The sequence below is a fragment of the Dermacentor variabilis genome, chromosome 6 (genome assembly GCF_050947875.1).
Source record: "Dermacentor variabilis isolate Ectoservices chromosome 6, ASM5094787v1, whole genome shotgun sequence".
Lineage (NCBI taxonomy): Eukaryota > Metazoa > Arthropoda > Arachnida > Ixodida > Ixodidae > Dermacentor > Dermacentor variabilis.
Genome location: NC_134573.1, coordinates 12,131,222 through 12,143,907, shown reverse-complemented (window position 1 = coordinate 12,143,907; position 12,686 = coordinate 12,131,222). Strand labels below are relative to the sequence as shown.

Sequence of the window (12,686 nt, the reverse complement as noted above, 5' to 3'; positions counted from 1 at the left end):
TGATGGCTCTCCATCTGATATACATGTACCCACTGATTATGAATGATTAAACCGCACAAAAGAAAAATAATTATTCCTGATTCAACGTCTTTTCACCATTAGCCCTCTGCTATTGGTTCAATGTTTTTGGGCAACACCCACCTCACCTGTCTGTCACGCGACCTCACAAAACCGAAAAAACTCACTGCATCAAAGTGACGTGTACGTGAAAAAAAATGCATTAATATGCCGAACAAAACTGAAAATTTTTCTGAATAGCCAGAGACTGCCCCGTCCTGAAAGGAATAGAAAATGACTGCCCGCAGATCGCTCAGGCCCTCGCTACTCACACCTGCCGGTCAGCATGTCTTTATTTGCACATTATAAACCTTTTTGCATGGCAGTAAAACGTTATCGAGCCCTTGCGGCATGTATACAGCATCGCTCTGCCAACTCTTCCTTGCTGAGGATCCGTTTTAGCGGCATTCTTATCCTTCTGTTGCAAGCCGCCGCGATTTTCGACCAGCCACCGCAAGCCAAGTAAGGTGAAGCGGACCAATTGGAGATGCCAGCACCACTCTCTTCATGTGGTTATCTATTTTCACTGTGCTGGCTCGGCCCCATCGAAACCCTTTCCACTAGACCGTACTCCTCGCCTCTTGTCAGCCAATTAGATAAGAAAAACCGCTGAGTGTAGGCAATGTTATTGGTTTTGAAAGCGAACAAAGGTGACCTCCTATAAACGAGGCGAGTGTTTGATTGGGTTGTTCAGACCACGCTGCAGGTCACCGCCCGATGTCACGGTTACGTAAATTTGATGTCAGGAGATTGGAATCAAAAGTTTGAAATCATTTTATGTTATAGCGCCCCTGAATGTGCTTTACTTTAGGTGCGTTCAATTCGCCTGCACCGCCTGAACCAGTTCACGAGGTGTTGCACCCTGCCATTCGTTCCAGTGGTGCAGCAATGGCGCCCGCTGAACCACTCCGTTCGTTTCAAAAGGTGCAGGGCTGGTTCATGATTTTGCTGCGCCTACTCCGCTGTCGGTGCCGACTTGGTGCAGGCGTACAGGTGCGACGCAGCAGTGCAGCAGACAATCCAGCACATGGGCGCAAGCACCATTAAAAGCCCGCTTACGCACATCTGATGTGTCTACAAGTGTGGTTTGTAGTTAGGCCCACAAGCTGATAATACTTGTAGTTCACGATCTTTCAAATGTACGCACTCTGTGCACATTAATCGGGCATAACATGACGCCTGCACCGCATCTGCACCTTGGCATTCGTTTCGAGTGTTGTGCTGTGCCTGCACCGCAGAAACAAGCTGCACAATTTCTGAACTTCTCGTGAACCTCCGTTAACTGGTTCACAGTTGAGCAGGTGAATTGAGCAGACCTTTTAAGTGCTTCCACATGAAGCTCTTATTTGCCTTTACGTTGCTTGGTGGCCTGATGGCTGCTTCAGGTATTGTACAAAATGTTCGATTCAACATTGAAAGAAAATTCAAGGATATGAATGCTCATGAAGGCCAAAATTCAGTGACATACAAATGCATTAATCCTGCACATAAACTAAGAATTGTCAAATTTCCTTCTTCCTAGCTGCGTTCAGTTAAGCATGCTACTAAGTTGGAATTGCTGGAAAAGTGTAAAAAAGGCAATTCTCCTTTATAGTGTAGAGTGCCGACTGATAACTGGCCTTACGGCCAGAAATGATGTGCTTACCTTGAAGAGGATGCTTTAGTTCAGTACCAACTCTAATCTCTTCATTCAAATACATGTAAAATGCAGAAATGCTTTTAAGACAACTACTGGAATAATTTCAATGAAATTTGTTGCATTTGAGAGAAAAAGTTAAATTTCAGTCATTCTAGGCTGCATAATTTTGATTTAAGACCTTGAATATTTAGGAAAAATTGCTGAGAGTCAGTAAGCTTACAAAATATAAGCGCAAAGTTTACGATTTCATAGCTTTTGTATCAAGTTGTAAACTTCATACGGAAGTCTTTTTAATTTCACAATTTTCAAGATTTCCTGCTGCTTTTTTTTACATGTAACCAACCTCATCGAATTCCGTTGTTGGCTTCAGAGAAAAACTATTTCTCTGTTCCCATGTATTCAGATAGGAGCTCCCGAGATAAAACTGCCTCCAAGTCAGGTAAACCATTGTATTAAAGAGCATTATAAGGAAGAGGAGGAGAAGGAAATACATTTATTAAAAAAAGAAAGGAAATGCAGGTGTCTTTCTGCTTGTGTGGGAGGCGCCCTTAGTCCAGGACTCCTGCGGCTCTTGCTGTCTCCCGGGCTCGCCACACCTGGTGTAACAGGAATTGTGTTCTCATCTGAATTACTGGAGTATACTTTTTCCTTTGTCATAGGTGGAAAAGTATCAGCAACGTTCTCACACCTACACTGTCCTTATTGGTATGTAGTGTGACTAAATTCTGCTTCTGCATTAGTTGTGTTGATAGCATGCTTGTTCCAAATTCTAATTTGTTCCTATTGCAAATTTTCATTTTGTTCACAGAACTTTCCAAAAGGGGAACGTATCCAATAAAATAAAGCACTAATTTACTTTCATGCTGCAGATTCATAACCATTACAAATTGATGTGGTTTCTACCTGGTGATCTTCACTGCACTGAAGAGTTATGAGCTGGGTACTAGGGTATCCCAGCAACATCATGAGCAAGCAACACCAACTTCTCTCATCTCTTAGAGAAAAAAAAATTCGTTATAGCTTTACTTCACTCTGCAAAATGCTTAAAGCATAAAAATATCGCTCGTTTTTTTATTTTTACATCTTATAGTACACAAGTGCCTATTAAACAACGAACAGTACACCTCATTGTCTTCTCCCATCCAGTCATCCCAGGCCCAAGACTATGCGACTGCCAGGTCAGCAAGCCAAATTAAAGAAAGTGTACCACACATGAAATAGGACGCTGAAAAACTTATAAATTGTGCTGTAGTTTAACCTAACCCCCCCTCCTCCTACATGACAAAAACTTGCTTGCATGTCAAGGTAGCATCAGAAAATACTAAATTTCTTTTCTGATTGAAATTAAACCTGGAAAGTATTCTATCAAGTGCAGAGGGCAGAAGAGCATTAGCAAATAGCATAGCTTTCAAGATTTTTCACACATTGCCTATAGGTTGCCTTGATACTGCCTCCAATCTCCCTTGTACTGAAGCATGCACACACATTATACCTCTATTGATACCGAAGTCCCACTCAAAAGTCTCTGGCCACCGCAAATCATCCTGCATGTACCGCTGACAAGGTGTACATCTTTGGGGAAGTTATTTCCGATTCAAACATCTGATGGGCCAGAAAACTATAAATTTCGTTATGTCACCAATAACCAAAACACGAATTAATATTCCTGCTTGCAGGGACACAAACTGACTGCTGTTACTGAACAGCACTCCTTGGCATTCAAGTGAAGAATGATCTTGATCGTCACTTATACGAAAAATCATTCGGTTGTATGGCTAGGATTCCTAGGTCATGTGAATTGCAGTGGAGCTGCTTAGTGTAGTGACTGACTTGGGGCGGCTCAATATTTTTTTTTGATGCCACTCTAATGTCAGCCAAATAAAAGAAAATGTTTCTTTCTACATTGTGTCTTATCATTGCTTTGCAGTTTGCAAGCACAGTACAGCAAAAAAGGGGCCTTGCCTTACATTGGTTCTATTTGAAATAGGCAATAGCTGTTTATTTCGGCATACATGCTGCAGCTCGTGCTCTCCAGGTCTCCAAGCATGAGTGCCTGCTTCTGAGAAGATGACAGCTGTAAGAAACAAATGACTCTGTGTCACACAACTGCAAAAACATGAAAGTGCCTGCTTTATGATAAATACAATAAAATGACAACTCAGGCAGACTGGCAGAGCAGTCATCAATAATAAAACAAGACATTGCACAGTTTATTTCCCTAAGAAATGAGGTCTCCACATCAAGCTTAGCAATTCTCGGCAGCTTGCTCGCCTTATGCAATCAGTCCACATTATTAGCTTAACATATCCGTTTGATGGATTTCACAGTCCTCTTTAACACTCTGCCTGTCCCTTACTTCACCAAATCTGTTGTTGCTGTGAACACCACTGAAATTACAGTGGAATGTCATTGATAAGTGTCCAGGCAATTGTAGCTGTCATTCGTTTTAACATCTATTTCAACAAACCAGTTGGGCAAGGGCCTAAAAACCAGCAATTTGGAACCACCAAGTTACAGTGCACAGGGCTGGGCAAACACTTTGAAATTGGGTGCCAACAGCACAGAAGGTTTGCACTACCCGCCATGGTTGCTCAGCGGCTATGGTGTTAAGCTGCTGAGCACGAGGTAGCGGGATCGAATCCCGGCCACGGCGGCCGCATTTCGATGGGGGCGAAATGCGAAAACACCCATGTACTTAAATTTAGGTGCACATTAAAGAACCCCAGGTGGTCGAAATTTCCAAAGTCCTCCACTACGGCATGCCTCATAATCAGAAAGTGGTTTTGGCACGTAAAACCCCACAATTTAATTTAATTTTAAGGTTTGCACTAACTTTCCAAATGCAGGCAGATTTAGGTGAACAATCACATTTAAGGTGGAGCTTATGTGCTGCTGATCTATGGTGTAAAAACACACATCTTGCTTTTACGTTGGCCTTGTTAATCAAAGAAACATATGTGCCATAGAATCTTGACTGTGGGTAATATTAGTGATAGCCACATTAGACAACTGCACCCGTCCTACTGGAGAGCTTCTTTGCATTCTTATGGGAGGAAATTTTGAAGTTCAACCATGTTATAGTTCTGCACAGTGAGGGCAATTTCGTTTCAAGGCCAATGAACCAGGAACGCAAAACATTTCTCGATGGAGTGAACAGCGTACCCTACTTTTTTAAACTTACTAAGCTGATTGAGCGTATTTTTTCTGTCCATGTCGCCAACAGCAATCTGCCAGTATCCAGAACGAAGATCAATAGAAGAGAAATAGCTGGAACCGTGGAGGCAGTGAAGGGCGTCGTCTATATTTGGGAGCAGGTAGACGTCCTTCTTAGTAATTTTGTTCAGATGACGGTAGTCCACACAAAAGCGCCACGTGCCGTCCTTCTTAACCAAAACCACAGGTGACGCCCAGGGACTCGAAGAAAGCTTAATGATGTTTTTATCTAGCATTTTGTTCACTTAAAATTACTCTGCGTTCCCATGCAGAAACTTGATATGGTCATCGGTGAATAGGCGTAGCATCGCCAGTAGAAATCCGATGCTGGACCGCGAGCGTCTGGCCTAAAGGGCGATCGTTTGAAGTAAAAAATATCTCGGTAGGACGATAATACGTGGCAAAAGTTGTCAGCCTGCGCAGAGAACAGGCCCACCGCAACCATTTTCTTTATGTTGGCATTGGTGCCCGAGGCTGGTGCGAGGGGGTTGCTAAGCTCAGAAGAACCATCGGTTGATAAAGCTGCTACGTGATGGTCGCCAAGACAATCAACGTTGACAAGGCAAATACCATGCAGTAGGATTTGCTTTCCCAATCCAAAGTTAAAGATAGGCATGCGAGTATGATTAGCAGTAACAGTCAGAATGCTGTGAGGCACGGTGATGTCACACTGTAGTGGAATGTTGGGCAGAGGAGTGATGAGGTACTCGCCATCAGGAAAAGGTGGGCAACACAAGTTCAATATAGGCTATTGACTTCGGTGGCAGACAAATAAAGCAGGTGAGGCGTAAGCGACACTGGGGTGCGTTAGAAGGTTCTACAAGAATCGGCAACTCAAGGCAAATGGTACTGGCAGAGCAGTCAATAAAAGGAGAATGCGCAGAGAGAAAATCGAGTCCGAGAATTAGGTCATGGGGCAATGAGCAATCACGGTGAAGAGGACAGGAGTGTGGCGGCCGGCGATGCTCACACATGCCGTACATATGCTGATGATGGGCACAGTACCGCCAACCGCAACGCAACCAACGCGTGCCGACGCGGGGGTGAAGTGCTTTTTCAGTCGTCGTCGGAAGGCAGCACTCATAATAGAAAGATGTGCTCCTGCATCGATGAGTGCAGTGACAGGTGTAATTGTTGGAGTCGGGCATGAAATAGATGGTAGCTTATCCACGCTGAGGACGTTGTTGAAGGGAGAGACTTGTTCTCATCAAGAACGAGGAATCTGGGATTTATTTACAGTCTCTGCATGAGAATGCAACAGTTCATCAGTCTAACATGACTGAAAAAGGAATGCGCCCCGAGGAGCCGCCAACGGCTCCTTAAGTACACTGTCCTCCCGAAATCCCTAGGTGAGGGAAAACGGCAGTTCACCGCCGACCAATTCGGAGCGTCCAAAGTCATCGTAACCAACCCGCCTTTGAGGGGGAGGGTTTACGCACTCACTTCTGCGCAGGTTGCACTGACCACACCAAGGTGAGAGGGTTTTCGCAGACACTGTGCTTGACCCGAGCAGGCGCCTCTTTATCCCAGAGTTGACCCTGCAGTCAGTGGCCGCTGCATCTGTCCATTGACTGATGCGTGAGATGGGTTCTAAGCTGCATGAGACGGCACCGCAAAATATCTTCAGGAGCTCCCCTGCTCCAAGCAGACCTTGACGGTGTACACGCTAGCAATACTTGCTCCGCCCACTGTGTCTAGCCACCTCGGCGCCCTTCCGTTGGGGACGAGGCCCATTGTCCTCCTTACAAAACCAGTCGCCGCCACAGCCATGGTAGCGCCGATGGGCTGGGACTGATGTCTGGTCGTCCTTTCAAGGCGAGTCATCACAGCAGACCTGGTGGCGCCTTTCCGTCGGTCCCTTCCTCGAAGATGCCCAGCCCCTGCTAGTCGAACGTAACACAGGTTACCCGTCAACGTCAAGAAAGTTTTGGTTCGTAGGTAACATGAGCAGAAAATTTGAGGGCAGGGTCGACAACACAGCTTCACCTCGAGAAGCTGTAGTGCCTAGTTCTTTGGCTGCATCCAGGAGGCGATAGGCGGCGAGGAGGAGCGACGGGCCTGGGGCGAACGAGACTGACGGCATTGAGGTGAGGGCGAGTGGCTGTAGCGAAGGTTCGGAGGTGGGGCATCAGCGGCAGTGGGTTCTAGGCGGGTGGCATAGGGAACAGTAGGTCCAAAAGTGCAGGAATAAGTGCAGGCGTATGTCCGAGGAGGTGGTGGCCATTGGTTGCGGCAGTGACAAGCGACGTGGTCGATGCGACAGCAGTGGAAGCAGATCGGCTTGTCATCAGGGGTACGCCATTTGGACGGGTTGCGATATGTGGCAGAAAAGGAGTGCCGGGGACAAGGAGGGCCACTAGAGAACGGGGGAACGCTGGGTTGAGTCGTTGAACACACGGCGTTCAGACCCATGTTCTCAAATTCCTGTCTGACGACGGCCTGAATTCTGGCAATTGTGGTTGCTGGCGGGTCGGGAGGTGTCGCGGAGAAGGCTGGCCAACAGGTGGCCTCGAGCTGGCGGCGAACAATACGGGTTAGGTCATCACAGGTGGTCGCCTTATGTGGTCGACCCTCACGTGTCGACGTAGCAGCAGTGTTGGGTAGCTGCGTGAAGTGGTGTGTGATACGGCGGCTCTTAGCTTGTTCAAGGCGACGGCATTCATTTATCATGGCGCCGATAGGAAAGACGTTGCCGAAAACAAGAAAATTGAAAGCGTCGTCGGCGATGCCTTTTAGCCACCTTATCTGCTTCAGACATAGTATGGTGGGCTTTGTGGCAAAGAGCCAAGACGTCTAGGATGTATCAAACGTATGGCTCTGTAGATGTCTGTTCACGAGGCACAAGAGCCTTTCTCGCGGCAACCTTGCGCCCAAAGGGGTCGCTGAACAGTTCTCGTAGCTTTACTTTGAAACTCTCCCAACTCATTATCTCGTCATGCGTTTGGAGTCGCATGCATGGGGTGCCGCCGAGATAAAAGATTACATTAGAAAGCATAATTGTTGGATTCCACCTGTTATTAGCACTGGCGCATTCATAGAGCTTGAGCCATTCATCAACGTCCTGTCCCTCCAGGCCACAGAAGAGACCAGGGTCACGATGTTGGGTAACCATGACGATAAGAGCAGTCGGACAAGCTGAAGCCGTTACAGATACGGTCTCGTCACCGGGAGGCACAGTGACAAGCTCGATGTACCGACCACTTCGGAGTGCCGAGACGAGGACGGGGATCGCTAACCTCCACCAGAATGTTGCACAGACACAGATGAAATACAGAGATGAAAGAGGCTATTTACATGCTATTTACATGCTATTTACACTGGAGCCAGACCGCCAGGCCGACGCTCGCTCACGCCATGAGCCCAGACACACTTCATCTCTTCCTCGCGGCGGCTCGTCTCTTGAGCATCTCTCGATGAGATTGTAATAATATGAATGTCTGTACTACATAGTGTGGTGTGTAGTGTGTGACACGGTGCGGCAGATGGAGAGAGACAAGAAGCAGACGAGAAAGAATGTGCGCGCAGAGGCGAATTCCGTATTGGATGGAAGACAACGTTGAAGAGCGTCCGGCACGTGAGCACGCCAGCACAAGAAGAAAAAAATAAAAGGAAAATACATCCAATCAGAAGAAAACACGGAGCTTCCAGGGGCCAATCAGGAAAGGAAAAATCGACCAGAGCGGCAGAAAAGCGAGGTGCGCTGGCAGAAGAAGGGAGAGTTCTAGGAAGCGACGCCAAGAGAAGGTCGGCCACCGGACTGGGAGTTCAAGACCGGCCGGCAGGTTCCGGACCCGAGCCATCAGGACTTCACCCAACTGGGACCTCCTGCCAACCCGTTCCTGGGCTTCGCCAATCTACCCGATCGTGAGCTGCTGCTCGAAACCGGCGAGTTTCTGTGCCCGTGGGCAGAACGAGAGCAGTCGGGCTATGGGCCCGAGTTCTACGCCCAGCTGCTTGGCCAGAACGCCATCACCATCTGCCGCGGCCTGCCTTCCCTCTTCAAACCGGAGCCACCGCACTCTGGTCGCCTGTTCGTCCACCAATCCCATCGACATTGTGGTGAGACATTACATTTTTTTCTGTTTTCCAAATCCCCTTCACCAATGAGAAATTTCGCAGCATCCCCCCTTCAAGTATTTATTGAAGAAAACTTTCAATCAAGAATTCATTTATGCTGATGTAATTATGCAATGAATTACAGAACTTCATTCAACTTGCTTGAACAATGAATAAAGAAATTAAAAGGAAACCATTAGTCGGTTGGACTACACCTTAACGTGCAACATAATTGGTGAATGTATATCCATAATTTATTTCCTTCCATGTCAGGTAATTTCATTGCACTGAGAAATTCTCTAAATTTTTCTTGTGCTTGCATTACTATGACCACAGCTAAAGTAATGCAAGGCGGCAAATTATTCACTGCTGCCAAAAATCTAATTTTTTTTTGCCACTTGTAGGCAGAAATGCAAGTGGAAAACTGCTTAGCAAGATTTGTATCTAGCAAATATGTATGCAGTTGGCAACTTCGTAACAACAGAGAGGTGGATCATGCTACACGGAGGCTCCAAGGGCTAACTGGACAAACCTAGCTGAGCTAGACAAGGGTGGACCAGTGCATGGCACTGGCTCGGGTCAGGCCAGGGAAAAGTGTTCATGCAGTGCTCTACTTTTATGCACTGTTTTCAAGTACTGAAATTTCATCCTTAAAAAACTTCTAGGTATTGCAAGCATACTATGTTTTTCTATATTCATCACAGCTGCCTCTCATTTTCACAACTACTTAAGCTTTATAGCTCAAAATAGATGTAAAAATAAGGTATACTGAAGCATACACTAATGTTTTGTTTACGTGTTCCTGTCGTATAATGAAAGGCAACGTTTTGGTTGCAAGGTGACTTTCAGTGGTGTTTTGCCTCGGCACCATGACAATGACGTATTGTTTTCAAAAAATTCATTCAACAAGAGAGATAGCAGTTGATGCCACAACGTCACGCTTACCTTTTAAGTAGCCGGAACACATTTTTACACAAAATGAATTCGCCCAAGGCGCACGATCACCAGGTCACTACAGATGTTGGTAAAGCACTATTTATTTCACACAGCTGTTGCACCTTCCTTGCAACTGTTGCATCTTCCTTTCCTTAAATTCTTTTCTTTTTCACACGGAAGGGGTGGTTTGCATAAAATTAAAATATCCGGATACACAAAAATACGGAGCAGTAAAGGTAAAGCGGCAGATGAGCAATATTTTCGCTCCAACGTAGTGACAAATGAGCTGCTGCAAATGCTTCTTAACAGTCATGCTTTAACGGTACGAGTGGTGCCTGCATTATGTTTAGAAAAAATTTACGATGCACTACCGAGGTTTAGCTTCATTTAACATGTTAAAGTTAAACAGCGGGACTCCGCTGTTATACTCTGCGTCGTCGCAAACTACTGAAAGGCGTCACAACGCATGTACAGTGCGTAAATGGATAAAGTAAGGCTATCAAAAGCTCACCTTAAATGCAAATCGGAGCGCCGAACCTACGCGTCCTGTTGGAAAGACGAAGCGAGTGCTCTTCAAAACGCAATAAACAATGGCCACATATCGATTTATCAATAAAGATCGTTATAAAACGCTTCTGTGTACTGGCGGTGCAAAAAATACAAACTGTTTGAAGAATTTAAACCATTTAAACTGGGACTGAATCCTTCAATGACACGTACGCCCTGCAACTAACCAATAGAATAACTTCCGAGCGCTGAGAACGAGATTAACAAAAAAAAAGTTTGGCTTTGCTAGTTTCTGTTTCGGTTTCTGATGCATGAAGCGCCACCTGCTTCCTGCAAAAAGTGCCATGGCAACTTCCTGTTTACTTTTCGAAGTTGGCGTAACTAACGCAGCTGAGTCTCGAAGCTTTCGTGTGCCGTTATGCATAACGCAATCTCATTGAATAGATGCTGTGAGTATTTGTGGAGCCTCTAGAAAGTCCTGCATCGATACGTGTGTGTCTTTCTATACGCGCCATCTCTGGAGGTAAGCAAACCCTCTCAGCCAACTTGCGCCGACCTTCGTTGCAAGGGCAATATTTGTAATTTAGCTACATGCTTTATCGGTTACGGCTGCATCTGACCACCACTTTCTTATAGGCCTGATGAAAAGTGGTATTGAAACCACTACATGGGTACTACCGTAACCGTAATCTCTACCGTAATTTACCGTAACCTTAACCTGCTTTTTTGTTTGCTTCAGTTCTAGTTCGATTTCAAAACAAGATCCCATTTGTTGGTACTCATCGTTCATTATATGCTTAGCATGTTGGCTTCGCCCGATTTGTCCAGAATAATATATATATCATCGCCTTATAACAGACACGTCGGTATCGGAGAAGCTCGCAGGTGGGTGTGCCGTTTTCACTGCCTAAAGTACGTATGAACGACGTAGATAATGACACCTAGTGATTCATAAATAATCTGGAGTAAGGAAATGCTGTGTTGCTGCGAAATTTTAGTAATAACAAAGCAAAGATACGCCTGAAATGTTTTTCAGTGAAGTATTTGTGCACATACTTGGGGACGTATTCTGAAACGTTCCACTTCGGCGATAGTTTGCCTAGGCAACAATTTCGCCTTCAGGCGCGCACTGAGATGCTAAGATTGCATAACAAAATACAAATTGCATAGCAAAATACAGTGGTGACTACCAGCTGATGCTTTTTGCGGGAATTACAATATATGTAGCAATCAAAATGCAAGAAAAAGTAGCAACAGAAGAAAACAAATTTAACACCTGTGAGTTTATTCAACCATACACTTGTGCATATATATGTGCTCACAGGTAGTTCTAGCTTTCTTTTATTGTGTCCGTGTTTTGCTGCACTACCCAGATACCATTCCATGATGACCGACCAACAAGCCCATATTGCCACCCTTGTCGATTTCATTTCTAGTACAACAGGCTTTTTTCAATACGTTCCTCGGGATTCCGGGCATACTGTGGCCCTCATTGCCACGGCTGCTAGCAGCACGTGTGTCCTAAGGTTCTGTATTCATAACAAGCAGCTTCCACAGGATATAAAATCGTTGTTTACTGGTTTCGCACCATTCAGATGTCAGTCACGGAAAAAGAATTTTGAAGATTGTACGTGCTAAACGACTTCAGCAGGCGTGTCTCCACAGAGATTACCTCAGCGTGCAGATGTTTGATCAGTATGAGCCGTGCGTCGCAAGGAATCTTCTGTGGAGGCATCTGCACTTAGCTGATCAGGTCACCAAGTTCCTTTGGCAACCTCAAATAAGACTACTACGGGCTCACGTGAACAAGGATTGACAGAAAGCAACAAGTGATGTCTACGTTTCTGAAGGTTTCATCCTTCCCAACAGTGTGTGCAAACTTCTTGGCCTCGGTCCAAAATTTGCCCAAGCTACCAGCTGGACTAAACCGGAACTTCCCTGTCCGTCATAAGTAAAGTGTCCAGAAGAGCCCCGCAAGAAGATGGTGTGAGGATGAACTCGGAAGGTTTAGATGCCCTGTTATGATGTAAGCCCCAACCTTCTAAGTTACCTGTAAGATGTGTAGTCTTACCTGAAGAATAATTCATTGTGTGTCATACCAGCTTACAAAGAGGGTGGTTTTGCAGTTTTTTCCTTTAAATGTTTCTTGGAAAAAGCCAGTCAAGCAATTTCTGCAGTGTTCAATGAGCGCAAGTATGTATCACTTATGAAAGCAGCAGCGAAACCAAGTGAAATTTACAGAAAGTTGAATCTCGATAAACTAAGGAAAAGTTCAGAG

The 12,686-nt window shown here is 45.5% G+C and overlaps 1 long non-coding RNA gene across 1 annotated transcript; it reads right to left on the bottom strand.

Annotated features, from left to right (window-relative positions):
* Window positions 1-2,210: 2,210 nt before the first annotated feature.
* Window positions 2,211-10,641, bottom strand: LOC142584086 (uncharacterized). The gene is made up of 3 exons (XR_012828690.1): window positions 10,413-10,641; window positions 3,659-3,770; window positions 2,211-2,292 (listed from the first exon to the last, which is right to left on the bottom strand). It is a non-coding gene; the product is annotated as an uncharacterized LOC142584086 (long non-coding RNA).
* Window positions 10,642-12,686: the final 2,045 nt, after the last annotated feature.